This window comes from Ailuropoda melanoleuca, chromosome 12, assembly GCF_002007445.2.
Source record: "Ailuropoda melanoleuca isolate Jingjing chromosome 12, ASM200744v2, whole genome shotgun sequence".
In the NCBI taxonomy this organism is placed as follows: Eukaryota; Metazoa; Chordata; class Mammalia; order Carnivora; family Ursidae; genus Ailuropoda; species Ailuropoda melanoleuca.
This window is the reverse complement of record NC_048229.1, coordinates 69,149,337-69,164,830: the sequence shown is the minus strand read 5'-3', so window position 1 is coordinate 69,164,830 and position 15,494 is coordinate 69,149,337. Positions and strand designations below refer to the sequence as shown.

At 41.6% G+C, this 15,494-nt stretch overlaps 1 protein-coding gene across 3 annotated transcripts in view; it reads left to right on the top strand.

The window, feature by feature from the left end:
* The first annotated feature begins 5,329 nt into the window (after positions 1-5,329).
* RFWD3 (ring finger and WD repeat domain 3) overlaps positions 5,330-15,494 on the top strand; it is a 52,801-nt gene continuing 42,636 nt past the window's right edge. For 2 of the 3 annotated variants that reach the window (XM_011234688.3, XM_011234687.3), the window contains exon 1: positions 13,645-13,796. The gene's annotated coding sequence lies outside the window, so the exon portion shown is untranslated. Of the gene's footprint in view, positions 5,351-13,644; positions 13,797-15,494 lie in introns of those variants that run through there. The other variant, XM_034672914.1, reaches the window with a different exon arrangement.

The window sequence follows — 15,494 nt, the reverse complement described above, 5'->3', positions numbered from 1 at the left end:
AAAAAAAAAAAAAGAAAAAGAAATAAAATGCCACAGAAACACACTCACAAAGACATCAAACATTGGTATCATGAGATGTGCTAGTTATTTTCCATTTGTTCTCCACATTCACTCTGCATCTTTCCCCATCCCACTCTGTACCCTCTGTGAACTGCACTGCTGTGCTCTTTGCTTATCGGCTGCAAGTAGAGGTAGCGGAAGACACTGGCAGGATGGAGAGGAGTGGAATCCAGGTATTCACTCCTACAGCTCTTCCATCTTCTTCAGCAATGTTTCGTACTTTTTGGCGCACAAGTTTTTTCACCCATTTGGTCACGTTTAATCCTAATCTTTTGGCTGCTATTGTAAATGGAATTGTTTTCTTAATTTCCATTTTGTATTTTTCATGACTGATTTCTAGAAACACAACTGATTTTTGTGTTAGTCTTATATCTTGCAACTCTGATGAATTCATTTTTAGCTCTAGTAAAACATACTTTATGGGTTCTTTGAGTTTTCTTTGTGCAAGATTATGCCACCTGTGAACAGAGATAGTTTTACATCTCCTTATCCAATTTGGATGTCTTTATTTTTTTCTTGATTAATTGGTCTGGTAGAACTTCTGGTAAAATGTTGAATAACACTGGCGAGTATGAGCATCCTTGTCTTGTTTCTGATCTTAGAGGGAAAGCATCCAGGTTTTCACCATTAGGTATGATGTCAGCTGTGGATTTTTCATAAATGTCCTTGATCATATTTCATGTTTCCATCATGAAAGGGTGATGAGTTTTGTCAGATAATTTTCTGCCTGAACTGAGATGACCTTGTGGATTTTTTCCCCTTTGTTCTATCAATGTAGTGTATTCCATTGATTTTATATGTTGAACCAGGCTTGCATTTCTAGAATAAATCCCATTTGGTCACAGTATATAATCCTTTAATATGTTCTGGAATTCAGTTTTTAAATTTTTTGAAGAGTTTTGCATCTGTATTCATCAATGATATTGGTTTGTAGTTTTCTTTCTTGTGGTGTCTTTTTGTTGCTATTGTTGAAGATTTTATTTATTTGACAGAGAGAGACACAGCGAGAGAGGGAACATCAGCAGGGGGAGTGGGAGAGGGAGAAGCAGGCTTCCTGCTGATCAGGGAGCCTGATGCGGGGCTCGATCCCAGGACCCTGGGATCATGACCTCAGCCGAAGGCAGACGCTTAACGACTGAGCCACCCAGGCACCCCTCTTGTGGTGTCTTTGTCTAGCTTTGGTATCAGGGTAAGGCTGGCCTCCTAAAATGGGTTGGAAAGTATGCTCTCCTTTTCTATTTTTGGGAGAGTTTGAGAAGGATTGCTGTTAATTTTTTTTTTAGATTTATTTTATTTATTTGAGAGAGAGAATGAAAATAGGGGAGGGGCAGAGGGAATAGGAGAGAGAGAATCCCAAGCAGACTCCCCACTGAGCATGGAGCCTGACACAGAGCTTGACCCTATGTATGACCCCAAGATCGTGCCCTGAGCCAAAACCAAGAGTCAGATGCTCAACCCACTGAGCCACCCAGGCATCCCCTGTTAATTCATTTTTAAATGTTTGGTACAATTCACCAGTGAAATCATCTGACATGGACTCCTCTTTGGTTGAATGGGTTTTGATTGCTGATTCAATCACTTTACTTTTTATAGGTCTGTTCAGATTTTGGACTCCTTCTTCAGTCCTTTAGGAAATTTGTGTGTGTCTAGGAATCTGTCTCTCTCATCTAGGTCATCTAATTGGTTGGCATACACTTATTCATAGTATTACAGTACTTTCTTTTTTTTAATTGTGAAAAGAATATTTAACATGAGATCTACCCTTTTGACAAGTTTTTATGTGTACAACATGTTACTGTGACTGTAGGTGCACTGTTGTACAGCAATCTCTAGGGCTTATTCATCTTACCTGACAGAAACTTTATGTTCCTTAATTAGTAACTTCCCATTTCCCCCTTACCCCAGCCTCCGGCAACCACTGTTCCACTCTCTGATTCTATGAATTTGACTATTTTAGATACCTCATATAAATGGGGTCCTACAGCATTTGTCTTTCTGTCTGGCTCATTTCACTTAGCTCAAGGTTCATCCATGCTGTTGCATGTTGCAGAATTTCCATCTTTTTAAGGCCAAATAGCATTCCATTGTAAGTATATACATTTGTTTTCTTTTTTCATTCATCTGTCAATAGACATTTAAGGTTTTTTCTTAATGGTGTCTTTAGGATTTTCTATATATAAGATCATGCCATCTGCAAACAGGGACAGCTTTACTTCTTCCTTTCTCATTTGGATGCCTTTTATTTCTTTTTCTTGCCTAATTGCTCCAGCTAGGATTTCCATTATTATGTTGAATAGAAGTGGTGAGAGTGGGCATCCTTGCTTTATTCCTGGGAAAAGCTTTCAGTTTCTCACCATTGAGTCTGATGTTAGCTGTGGGCTTGTCATATTTGGTCTTTATTAAGTTGATATAATTTCCTTCTCTATCTAGTTTGTTGAGAGTTTTTATCATGAAAGAATGTTGAATTTTGTGAAATGTTTTTTTCTGCATCTATTGAGAAGATCTTGCGTTTTTATCTTTTATTCTGTTAATGTGATGTATCACATTGATTGATTTTCAAATGTTGAACCATTCTTGCATCCCAGGAATAAATTCCACTTGGTCATGGTGTATGATCCTTTTCATGTGCTGTTGGATTTGATTTGCTAATATTTTATTGAGGGATTTTACATCTATATTCATCAAGGATATTGTGTCTAGTTTTCTTGTGGTATCATTGGCTCTGGTTTCAGTGTAATGTGGCCTCAAAAAAATGAGTTTGTAAGTGTTCTCATTCAATTTTTCACAACAATTTGAGAAAGATTGGTGTTAATTCTTTAAACATTTGGTAGAATTCATCAGTGAAGCCATCTGGCCCTGAACTAAGCTTTGTTGGGAGGTTTTTGATTACTGAGTCAATCTCCATATTAGTTATAGATCTGTTCAGACTTTGTATTTCTTCATGACTTAGTCTTGAAGTCTTAAGTTGTATGTTCCTAGGAATTTATTTGTTTCTAGGTCATCTAGGTTATTGGCATATAGTTGCTTATCATAGTCTCTTAAGATCCTTTCTATTTCTGTAATATCAATAATAATGTCTTTCATTTGTGATTGTATTTATTTGACTCTTCTCTCTTTTTTTCTTAGTCTAAGGGTTTGTCAGTTTTGTTTACCTTTTCTTTAAAAAAAACAGCTTTTGGTTTCACTGATTTTTTTCTATTTTCTCTCTTTCTTTCTTCTTCCTTCCTCCCTCCCTCCCTTCCTTCCTTTCTTCCTTTCCTTTCCTTTCTTCTTTTCTTTTCCTTTCCTTTCTTTTCTTTTCTTTTCCTTTCCTTTCTTTTCCTTTCCTTTCCTTTCCTTTTCTCTTTTCTCTTCTTTTCTTTTCTCTTTTCTTTTCTTTTCTTTTCTTTCTTTTCTTTTCTTTTCTTTCTTTTCTTTCAGGTAGGCCTCACGTCCAGCATGGAGCCCAACACAGGGCTTGAACTCAGGATCCTGAGATCAAGACCTGAGCTGAGGTCAAGAGTCAGACACTTAACTGACTGAGCCACCCAGGTCCCCCTTTTTCTATTATTTTTCTATTTTCTATTTAATTTCTTTCTACTCTAATATTTATTTCCTTTCTTCTGCAAACTGTGGGTTTATTTGTTTTTCTTTTTCTAGTTCCTTGAGGTGTAAAACTAGGTTATTTATTTGAGCTTTTTTTTAAATGTATGTATCACTATGAACTTCTCTTTGATTTATTTTTAATTCTTTTAAAGATTTTATTTATTTATTTGTCGGAGAGACAGACAGAGAGAGAGCACAAGCAGGGGGAGCAGTAGGCACAGGGAGAAGCAGGCTTCCTGCTGAGCAGGGAGCCCAATGCAGAGCTCCATCCCAGGACCCTGGGATCATGACCTGAGCCCAAGGCAGACGCTTAACCCACTGAGCCACCCAGGCGTCCCCAAACTTCCCTTTAGTACTGCTTTTTCTGTGTCCCATAAGTTTAGGTATGTTGTGTTTCATTTTCATTTGTCTCAAGGTATTTTGTAGTTTTCTTTTGATTTGATTTCTTCTTGGACACAATGGTTGTTCAAGAGTTGTTTAATTTCCACATATATGTGAATTTTCCGGTTTCCCTTCAGCTACTGATTTCTGGTTTCATTCTGCTGTGGTCAGAAAAGATACTTGGTATGATTTCAATCTTCTTGAATTTGTTAAGACTTTTTATGACCTAACGTGTGATTTTTCCTGCTCAGAACAGAAACCGCCTCTTGCTCCAGAGCTTCAAGCTCCAGACCTCCCCATGGAAATCTGGTGAAGGTAGTCTCCACTGAGACCACATCCTTGCTTAGCTTTCTTTTTCCCCTCTGTCCTATCTTAACTTCTGTCCTGAGAGCCTTCTTTCCATGAATCACATGTACCTGAATTTCTTTCTCGGATACTGTTTCTAGCGAACCTCAGATCAGAAGAAAACCTGACACAATAGACGGGGAACAATAAATGAACAAACACCAAACATCCTCCGCCTCCGCTTTCCCAACCGGAACTGCCATCCGATTCTGTCCTTTCAGAGGAAAACAGCCCGAAGGTAAATGAATGACATCACTTAGACTTTTCTAGCTGGAAACACAGCTAGCTTTAGTAAAACATGTCTCACGCTATCAAAGAAAGCTGAGCACTGACCTAAGGGGGGGGGTGTCACACCCTCACACCCCACCCCCATATTTTCAAGCACACAAAAGCAGTCACAGAACCTTTTCTCCGGCTCTCCAGTGTTTTTGCTCATCCAGTCCCTCCCATACTGTATTCTGGGTATAATAGTTCTCTGGACCTTATTCCTTTCTAAGTCCCCAACCCTCGGCACTGGTGAGCACTCTATACATAGTTAATGAGTGAATTTGGGAAAGTGTGGAAGAGGCAGGAGGAACGAAGGAGCCTTCGCTCGGAACCGCCTAGAAAGGGGTTCTAGGGAGCCAGGGCACCGTGAGCCTGGCGGTTGGCAGCGAGAACAACGTGGAAAGAGCGGGGGAGGCTTGTCAGACCTCCCTGCCCACATCCCAGCTAAGGACACAGTCCGATCGGCCGGCCTGGGTGGGCGGGGCCACGCGTGTGGGGGTGGGGTTCAGGCCCAGGGTGCTTCCCCTGGGTTAGCTTCGCTGGAAAAAGACCAGCGAGAGCTCCGAGCTCTAGAACCCGCCCTAGCGCAGAGCACAGGGCACCCAGGGAAGGAGGCGCCGGGACTTGATCCTCGAGCTTGGCCCCGCGCGGTCGGAGCGGCGGGAGGCGTCTTCCCGGAACTGTGCACGGGACAGGTCGAGGAGGGACCAGAGTGAGTCGCGGGGTTGGCCCGGAGCGCCCGCGGTCCCCGGGGGAAGCTGCAGCCGGATCCTGGGGAGCGAGGGAAGGACGCGGGGTGGGAAGTGGGAGTGACCCATAGCCCCATTTCTTGGAACTCGGGACCGACTTGGTATCCTTTCCTCCGCGCGGATGCAGGAGCTGCCTGCTGTGGCCAGGGAAGGCGCAGAACTGAACGGGGGATGGGGAGTGGGGACGGAGGAGGAGGCGCCTGGGGAAATTGTCCAAGCAGAAGCAGTCAGACGAACTCCAGGTTGTCAGTGGAAGATAGACGTTCCAATTTCTAACCATGAGTGCCATCTTCCTTTTCGGGGGCCCATTTTATTTATCTCTTTAAAGTGGGCTCGACGCCCAGCCTGAGCCCAAGGCGGGCTTGAACTCATGACCTTGAGACCATGGGTCAGATGCTTAACCGACTGAGCCACTAGGCACCCCTCTGGGGCCCATTTAAGGCACGAAGAGACTATTCATCCTTAAAGGGCTGTCCGATACCATTGTTTTGGAGGAGAGAAAGAAATGGCATTAGAGTTCTTTATGGATTTATATTGTTACTACCCTTTTAGGATTTTTCACTTTTAAAATTGGTAACTTTTTTCCTTTATTGTTTTACTACAAGTAACATAAACATGTTCTTGTTAGGGTTGTTAGCAGTTTTACTTATTATAAATAGCCCTGCAATAAACAGTATATACACATACACATGCTTTTTCACAGAGCAAATTCCTAGAAATTCACATTGTTGAGTCAAAGTATATATGTATTTATATGCCCTTTCATCTTTTTGATATCTTTATAATGTACTTAATAAGCCCTAAATAATTTTAGTTATATTTTAGTTATTACAATTTTTTAAAAGATTTTTTTAAGTAATCTCTGCACACATCTTGGGGCTCAAACCCACAGCCCTGAGATTAAGAGTTGCATGCTCTACGAACTGAGCCAGCCAGGCACCCCTCTCCCTCTGCTCTCCTCCCCCCGCCCCCTCCTTGTGTTCTCTATCTCACTCACTCTCTCAAATAAATAAATAATCTTTTTAAAAAAAGGTGACTTAGATACAAAATATTAAAATACGTTAAAAACTGTAATAACTAGGGGTGCCTTGTGCTGTCCCGGGAGCTTTGTTCTTCAGTGTGAGCACTGCCTGAGCTGGTCTGTAGGGTCCCTGGAAGCTCTTATTTCATTAGAGTCCTTAGTTCTGATGCCCGCCATCGGCTTCCAGAGAGATGTGTGAGTACCAGAACAACTTTTTAAGCCTCCCATCCTATTGTTTTCACGCCAGGCTGTGATTCTAAGAAGATTTGCCACCTGCACCAGGAGCCTCTGGGTGATGATTGCTCTTCACAGCTGCAGGAAATCATTTGTGATCAAAATCATGAGCGAAGCAGATTGTTGTCTTAAACCACTAAGCTTTGGGATGAATTGCTACACAAGGGTAGTAACTGAGCAAACGCTGTTCAATCCTTCCTCTAGCCTTTAGAAATGGGTACAGACTCTTTATTTGGATACAGTTGGCCTGAGCAAACGCTGTTCAATCCTTCCTCTAGCCTTTAGAAATGGGTACAGACTCTTCATTTGGATACAGTTGGCCTTGTATCTCAGACCTAAACCTGATTTCCACTATCAGGTCCCAGCGCTCTCCTACCAGAGATCGCAAATTCTGGTTGTCTAAAGTGTGTAGGGGGAGATCTAAATGAGTGAGCTGAGCCTGGAAGGGACTTCAGTGAACAGATGAACTTGGTGAAAAAGACAGCCTCCACTTTGCTCCAGCCTATTTTTATCACATAGGAATGGGATTCCAGTGTTTCCAGAGCTTTCTATTTTGCCAAAAAAAAAAAAAAGTGAAAATTCATATTTTTATGTAAATTGTTCATCTTTTTAAAGGTTGGCATCTAAAAATTATTCTAATGTTGTAGAGGACAAACACAATATGTTAGCCTAGGAGCTCTCATATTTTAAACCCTGCCAGACTCAGATGCGTGTCTCTTGTGCCTCCTGCATGTGGCCCATTTGTTCCGAAATTTCTACACTTTTGCTCATGGTGTATGCTTTATCTAGGGTACACTAACACTTACCTCTACATGTTGCTTTTTTACCCCAGAACTCGTCCCAACTCATTCAACAGCGGATGTGCTGGGCATTGTTCCAATCACTGAAGAAACAACAGACAAAACACATTTGGAGCTTATATTCTATTTTAGTAATCCTCTCTGGGGAAAAAAATTATGACTGATTTCTGTTTTTTCTTTTACCTTTTACTTATTCTTGATTTTTTAAAAACCTAAAACATATTTTTTCTGTAAATAAAAACATGGAGAAAAATAAATTAATCTCTTTGGGATGCCTGGGTGGCTCAGTCGGTTAAGTGTCTGACTCTTGATCTCAGCTGAGGTCTTGATCTCAGGGTCCTGAGTTCAAGCCCTGTGCTGGGCTCCAGGCTGGGCGTGGAGCCTGCTTTAAAGACAAATTGTTCTTTTCTAGAGCTCATCAGGTACTACTATTTTCATCTTTAAAACCCTTTGTTGTCTTTGCTGTAGGAGTGCAACAAAAGTCTTTCTTGTAGCTTTACTATTTGTACTCTGGCGGACCCACAGACAGAGGTGAATTTACTGTGAAACTAATGAACCTTAATATTCAGGGTCCTTCTCTTGCACAGAATATCTTCGAAGGCCCTGTACCTAATTTTCTTCTCCAACATTATTTATGAAAAATTTCAGATACCCGGAAAAGTCAGTGAGGAGAGTTATACTCTGAATACCTGTGTACCCATCACCTAAACTCTACAACTAGCAATGTACTATATTTAGCATATACTTACCCATATATCCATGCCTCTTTCTACCCTTTAATCCATCTTTTTTTTTTTTTTATGAGAGAGAGAGAGAGAGCATGGGCACACGTGAGTGGCAGGGGATGGGGGAAGGGGAGGGGAGGTGGGTGAGCAAAGGGAGAGGGAGAGAGAGAATCTTAAGCAGTCTCCACGCCCAGCACGGAGCCAGTCACGGGGCTCAGTCTCACAACGCTGAGATCATGACCAGAGCCAAAACCAAGAGTTGGACACTTAACCAACTAAGCCACCCAGGTGCCTATTTTTTATGCATTTAAAAGAAAATATCAGACATCACTACACTTTGTTTCTAAGCACTTCAGCATTTCTATCATTCAGTAATTGTTTATGGGTTTGGGGGGGTGGGCAGGTAAATTTTCCATGTTGTGAAAGGCACAAATCTTAAATATATCACTTGATGAGTTTTGACAAATGTATACCCATGAGTAATCCAAACTCCATCAAGATAATAAACATTATCATCATGCCAGAAAATTCTGTTATGCCCATACAATCCACTCCTGCCCCACAATTCTGATTTTTGAGGTAGAATTGTCACACAATAAGCTATCATACTTAAAGTGTGCGATTTGGTAAGTTTGATGTGTGTGTATACCACCACAATGAACATAATAAATATATCCATCAACTCCAAAAGTGTCCTCACACTCCTTTACAATCACTGCCTTCTACTGCCCCCACCCCCTTGGTAACCACTGACCTGCTTTCTGTCACTGTAGATTAGTAAACATTTTAAAGTTTTATATAGATGAAATCATATGGTGTGCAAATGTTTGCTTTCTTCTACTCAGTACAATTATTTTGGGATTCATCTGTGTAGTTGCCTGTCTTGATAATTCATTGCTTTAGACTGTTGAAAATGGTTGCAATGTACAGATTTAACATAATTGATTTATTCATTCGCCTGTTGATGAAAATTTGAGTTGCTTATCGTTTTTGGCTGTTACAAATAAGGCTGCTATGAACTTTCATGTACAAGTCTTTATTTGAATCTATGCTTTCATTTCTTTTGGGTCAATACCTTGAAACAAATAGCTGGATCATATGGTAGGGGTACATTTACCTTTTTAAGAAACTGTCAAATTGTTTTTGCAGAATGGTTGTGCCATTTTCCATTCCACTGGCAGTGTATGAGAGTTCTAGTTCCTTTATACCCTTGCCAACATTTGGTATGGCCAGGCTTTTTAATTTTGGCAATTTTAATAAATACATTATGAGTGGTATCTCACTGAGACTTTAATCTGCATCTCCTTAATGATTAATAATAATGTTGAGTATCCTTTCAATTGATTTGTTGTCTATACATCTTCTTTGGTGAAGTGTCTGTTCAAATCTTTTGCCCATATTTTATTTTTTTGTATTTTAAAAGATTTTATTTATTTATTTATTTATTTATTTATTTATTTATTTGTGAGAGAGAGCGCAAGAGGAGCAGGGGAGAAGCAGGCTCCCGGCTGAGCAGGGAGCCTGATACCAAACTCGATCCCAGAACCCTGGGATCATGACCTGAGCCAAAGGCAGATGCTTAACCAACTGAGCCACCCAGGCGTCCCCTTTTGCCCATATTTTAATTTTTTTTTTTGCTAATTATTGAGTTTTGAGAGTTCTATATATATACTGAATACAAGTCCTTTATCAGATAAATGATTTGCAAATATTTTCTACCTGTATGCAGTTCATCTTTTCATTTTCTTAACAATGCCTTTTTGAAGAGCAGAGTTTTAAATTTTGATGTGATTATCAATTTATTTATCAATTTTGGCCTTATTAATCATGCTTTCAGGGGTCAAATCTAAAAAAAATTTTTTGCCTAACCCAAGGTCGCAAAGATTTTCTCCTGCTCTCTTCCAGAAGTTTTATAGTTTTAGAATTTACATTTAAGTCTATGATCTCTTTGCTATGGGTATTAGCAAAAGCACTTCAGGACAGCACTGTTCTGGTTGTCAGGATTTGGTGGAGGAGATCATTCTTTTTCCCCAACCTGCTTTGAAGCTTGGCATCATTTTGTAGTTTCATAGATTTTCTGCACTTTAAACAAAGAGAGGTTTTCATCTGAGTCCAGCTACCTAATTTTGCCATGCAAAAAAATGAGATCCAGGGGGTGGCTCGGTCGGTTAGGTGTCAGACTCTTGGGTTTTGGCTCAGGTCGTGAACTCAGGGTCATGGGATAGAGCCCCTGACTAACACCAGGCTCTGCTTGGAGTCTCTTGAGATTTTCTTCCTCTCCCTCTGCCCCTTTTCCTCCCCCTCTCTTAGATAGATAGATAGATAGATAGATAGATAGATAGATAGATAGATAATAAGATAGATAGATAGATAGATAGATAGATAGATAGATAGATAGATAGATAAAATGTGAAGTCTTAAAAAAAAGAGATCCAAAAATGGGCAGCACCTTGTAGATATTAGTGGTAGTTGTGGGAGGAGAGGCAGAACCCGGGTGTCCTGAAGTCCTACCCAGTTGCATTATCTGGGGCACTACCATGCCTATCACAGCACTTAACTGACTCTGTTTTTTATTATGGTCATTTATGGACTCTATACACCATTTCTCAGACTTCTCCTCTAAGGTGGTCAGGTGTCAACTCTAATATCAGCACCTAAGAGTCCTTGCTTGAACCCCTCAATTAAAAGTAGCTTTCCTAAGCACTTCCCACTAATATCCCTCTGTTTTACTGTTTTTATGATACTTACTACTTGAAATTACCTTATTTATTCTTGATTATTGGTTTATGATCTGCCTCTCCTTAGGAGGCTAAAAGGGTTTTTTGTTTTATTTTTCTGGCTTGTATCTTTATTCTGTTTTTAGGGGTGAAATTCCCACCTTTTTCTTTTGTTTCTACCTTCCTGCCTCTAAACATCATTTATGATGCCAATTCTTTATCTTTCTTTCTTTCTTTCTTTCTTTCTTTCTTTCTTTCTTTTTTTTTGAGAGAGAGAGTGCACATGAAGGGGGCATGGAGCAGGGGGAGAGGGTGAGAGAGAATCTTAAGCAGGCTCCACCACAGAGCCCGATGCAGGGCTCGATCTTGCAACCCTGAGATTGTGGCCTGAGCCGAAGTCAGGAATTGGAAGCTCAACCACTGAGCCACCCAGGCACCCCATGGAGGATAGAAGTTCTATTAGGTCAAGGTCTTCTTTTTTTTTTTTAATTTATTTTTTAAAGATTTTATTTATTTGTCAGAGAGAGAGAGCACAAGCAGGGAGAGCAGCAAGCAGAGGGAGAAGCAGGCACTCCACTGAGCAAGGAGCCCCACGTGAGATTCGATCCCAGGACCCTGGGATCATGGCCTGAGCTGAAGGCAGGTGATTAACCAACTGAGCAACCCAGGGGTCCCAAGATCTTCTCTGTCTTGTATACCATATCCATACCGTACAGACCATAGCCAGGATTGCAATAGTTGTTGAATACTTGTTGACTGAATGAATGAGTGAATGAATGAATGATGGTACTTCTAATGGTAGAGGAAAATTAATGACTTGCCCCAGAATCTGAGGATAAGGCTTTCCACAAGTATAAAACTTTCTTTGGCATGTTTTAACCTTGACAATTCTTTCAAATTCTGCATTTTAAATTATACATGGAGGTCCTAATTACTATCATGCAGTATAGAAGAACTCATTGGTCATGTCTTTTGGTGAAGAAAAAGAAAAAGACATCCGACCAAATAACTCTTCTATGAAGTCATTCTTAGTGCATTTATTTTTCAGCCTTTTTACAAATGAGCCAAGAGACACATTGGCATTGAAGTAATCACCCATAAAGGTGGGAATGTCACCCCTACAATGGAACACAACCAATACCTTTTCCCTCTAGCTATATATAACTTTTGGAAGTTGGAGACAAGACTATAAATTTCTGGTGTGTGTCTTTATTCTGTTTCTCTCCTAGCTAGTAAACATGGCCGTTAAGTGGATCATGAATGAATATCAAAATCATTTAGAAACATTCTGTATACTTCCCACCAGGTAGTCCTTCCTGTTGTTCAGTTTTTGTGATATTTTACCTATTTTTATTTAAAATGTTTTCAAAGAATCGCTCAGTGTTTGATGAATGTGCCTATGCATACATTAACATGGAAAGCAATTCGATATGTATTTTAAGATTAAAACACTGTATTTAGGGGTGCCTGGGTGGCTCAGTCATTAAGCGTCTGCCTTCAGCTCAGGGAGTGATCCCAGAGTCCTGGGATCGAACCCCACATCAGGCTCCTCCACTGGGAGCCTGCTTCTTCCTCTCCCACCCCCCTGCCTGTGTCCCCTCTCTCGCTGGCTATTTCTCTCTCTGTCAAATAAATAAATAAAATCTTTTTTTTTTAAAGATTTTTTAATTTCTTTATTCAACAGAGATAGAGACAGCCAGCGAGAGAGGGAACACAAGCAGGGGGAATGGGAGAGGAAAGCAGGCTCATAGAGGAAGAGCCCGATGTGGGGCTCGATCCCACAACGCCAGGATCACGCCCTGAGCCGAAGGCAGACGCTTAACCGCTGTGCCACCCAGGCGCCCCAATAAAATCTTTTTTTAAAAAACCAAAACACTGTATTTAGGTAGATGAAGATTTTAAACAAAGTTAATAATGACTTCTGTGTATAGATACAATTTTTCTTTTTTGCTTCTCTGCATCCTCTAATTTTTCTGTATTGAACATGCAGGATTTATAGAAGAGTACAGACGTTTTTCATTCTATTCTATAACATACTTGTTTATTTACAAAAGAAAGTTTCGTTTCTTCTCATATTAGCCATGCTATGGCTCGGTAGTAGGTTTCTTAGATGGCAGGAAAAGAGGAAAAAGTACAAATGCTGATACTGGCTTTGATAACAAGTTCAGAGGAGAAAATACTCGGATTATCCATGACTTTCAGTTATTTATGCCGTCAATTCCACTGAAAATTGACCGCTGAGTAAATAAAATGTTGGCAATGTGCTGTCTCTGTCTGAGGTTTAGATTTTCTAGGCCTTCCTCCTAGAAGTGAGATTTCGACTTTCAGTGAGGTTCTTCAAAAATGTTTGCTGTCAAGTAATGCGACGATAGAGTAGCAGGCAATTTATTGCAATGGTTTGGGATTAAAGAGTTGGTGTGGGCAAATTCTTTTACATGAGCTCTTCAACCTCAGGAGAGAATATACATGAACGCGATTGTCCCACGCCTCAGGCTCCGGAAAGATCCGAGAGATGTTTTCCTGACAACTTTATCCCGCCAGAAAGTTCAAATAAAGAGCGGCGAAAAGCTAGTTCTGGTTTTCTCCTTGTGGGGTGGGCACGAGGTGACTGACGAAGGTTTCTACCAATGGTACGAGGCCCCCTCGCGCGTGGTCCCGCCTCGTCAGTTTACGAAGGATCAGCCAATGAGAGAGCCGCTTTTTCAGTCAGTGACGACCTAAAGAAGAAGAAAGCAGGGTACTAGCCGCCGTCTAGGACTGTTGCCCAATAGGAGCAGGCCGCGCCCGCAATTCAGGCGGGCCGCTTGAGCTGCTCCGGAAGTGGCTGTTGGCCCGGGTTTGTGAGAGTTCTTCCAAAAAACGGCCGCGACCGTGGCGATTTTCCAAGTCCCACGGTGTCCTCCCGGCCTTAGGTAAGGCGGCGTTTGCCACTGCGCAGGCCTTGGGCCTCTGGCTCCACGGTAACTTCCCGGGCTTGACCCCTGGCTGCGGGGCCTGGGGACGCCCCACGAGGGGAGTTACGCGGGCGGGCACGGAACCAGGCGGCCTGGGGAGGTTCGGCCGCTGCGGGTTGCCCCAACCGTCGGGCCCGAGGCGCCCGAACCCAAGCTTTTTCGGACTTGCTCTGGACGGGCGCCTGTGGTTGCGGGGGCGGAGGGCGGCGAAGGCAGGAGCTGAGTTCGCCGCGGGCGGCTCTCGGAAGAGCCGAGCTTCCAACTCTTCATGTGCAAATGTTAGTGCTCTCCCGCTGAGCGCCCGTTCCTTTCATTGCTTTCCGTCTCACGGAGGAACCTGATGCTTGTTCTTATCCAGCTTTATCTCACAGCGGCACTGTGACGTAAATACTTTTATTATTCCAGTTTTAGAAGTGAACAAGTTGAACAGAGAGGCTAGGAAACCCGGGTGCTTAAGGTGCCGCAGGTAGTACGCGACAGAGCGGGAATTTGAGCCGAGGTCGGCTGGACTCGGTTCTGCGGCCCCTTATCCTGGTGATTGGCGGCCGTCGCCCCGCCTGGTGCGGACATAGATCTGAGTAACAAAGTTTGGAAAGATGACAGGGGGGAGGTTCACGTTTGAACCGGCCAGTCTTCTGTCACACGGAGAAGGTAGCGTTAGTATGGCACGCCGAGGTCAAGGACGAGGCTGCTCCAAACTTGGCGTGCCAGCCGACGGTCTTTTTGGCTCTTCTCGTCTAGCCCAAGGGCTGGAGGATATATCTTTGCCCACATGGATTGGGCAGCTCTGCTCTAGACCGCCGCTGTTTCAAAGAACTTTCTGCCAGGATGAGAATGTTCTTTCTTTCCTAGATCTCTGTCTTTATCCAGTGCTGTTATGTTCTTTGATGTTGGGGAGTTGATTGGTTGGTGGTTTTCGTTTTGATTTCTTTTTTTAGCTGTATGGTGGATAATTCTGTAAATATTTAAGCACCTGCTGTGTACTTGTTGCTATGGAGGATACCGAGATGAATCGTTTGGATTCGGCTGTCTGCCTTATTGTTCTAAGCAGAACTAATCTGTGACGGGATGAAATTCCCTTTCTAATATTTAACCATATGAAAAGTACACAGAATGATTTAAAAAAAAAAAAAAAAAGACCTGTGCACTCACCATGTAGATCTAACAGATCTTGTCCTTGACCTTTTGCAGTAATTACAATAGCATCCTTTTTTTTTAAAGAAAAAAAAATATGTATATATATATATGCATGTATGTAGTTGAAGCCCCACGTGTATCTGAACTCTCCTTTTCCAGAATTAGGTATTTTTCATGCCCGGGCTTGTTACATACTACAATGCATATTTGTAAGTCCAGGTAGTAGCATGGTTTTGCATGTTTTTAAGTGTCCTAAAAATGGAATTATAGCGGATTCCTTTATAACCTGCTTTTTTCTGTTTGATGTAATTTTGAAGAAAGTTTACTGTGTTGGGGTTCTTAATGGGAAGAGAGCTTATGGTTCCATATTTTTGCTTTACTCTCTTCTCCACTTTCTTGAGTTCTTTCTGGTAGTTCAGTTAATCAAGTAACCTGGCTTGACATTTTAATTTTATTGGCCTTTTAGTCTACTTTCTAAAAGAGTTCCTCGACTTTATCTCAACCCTTTTTTTTTTTTTT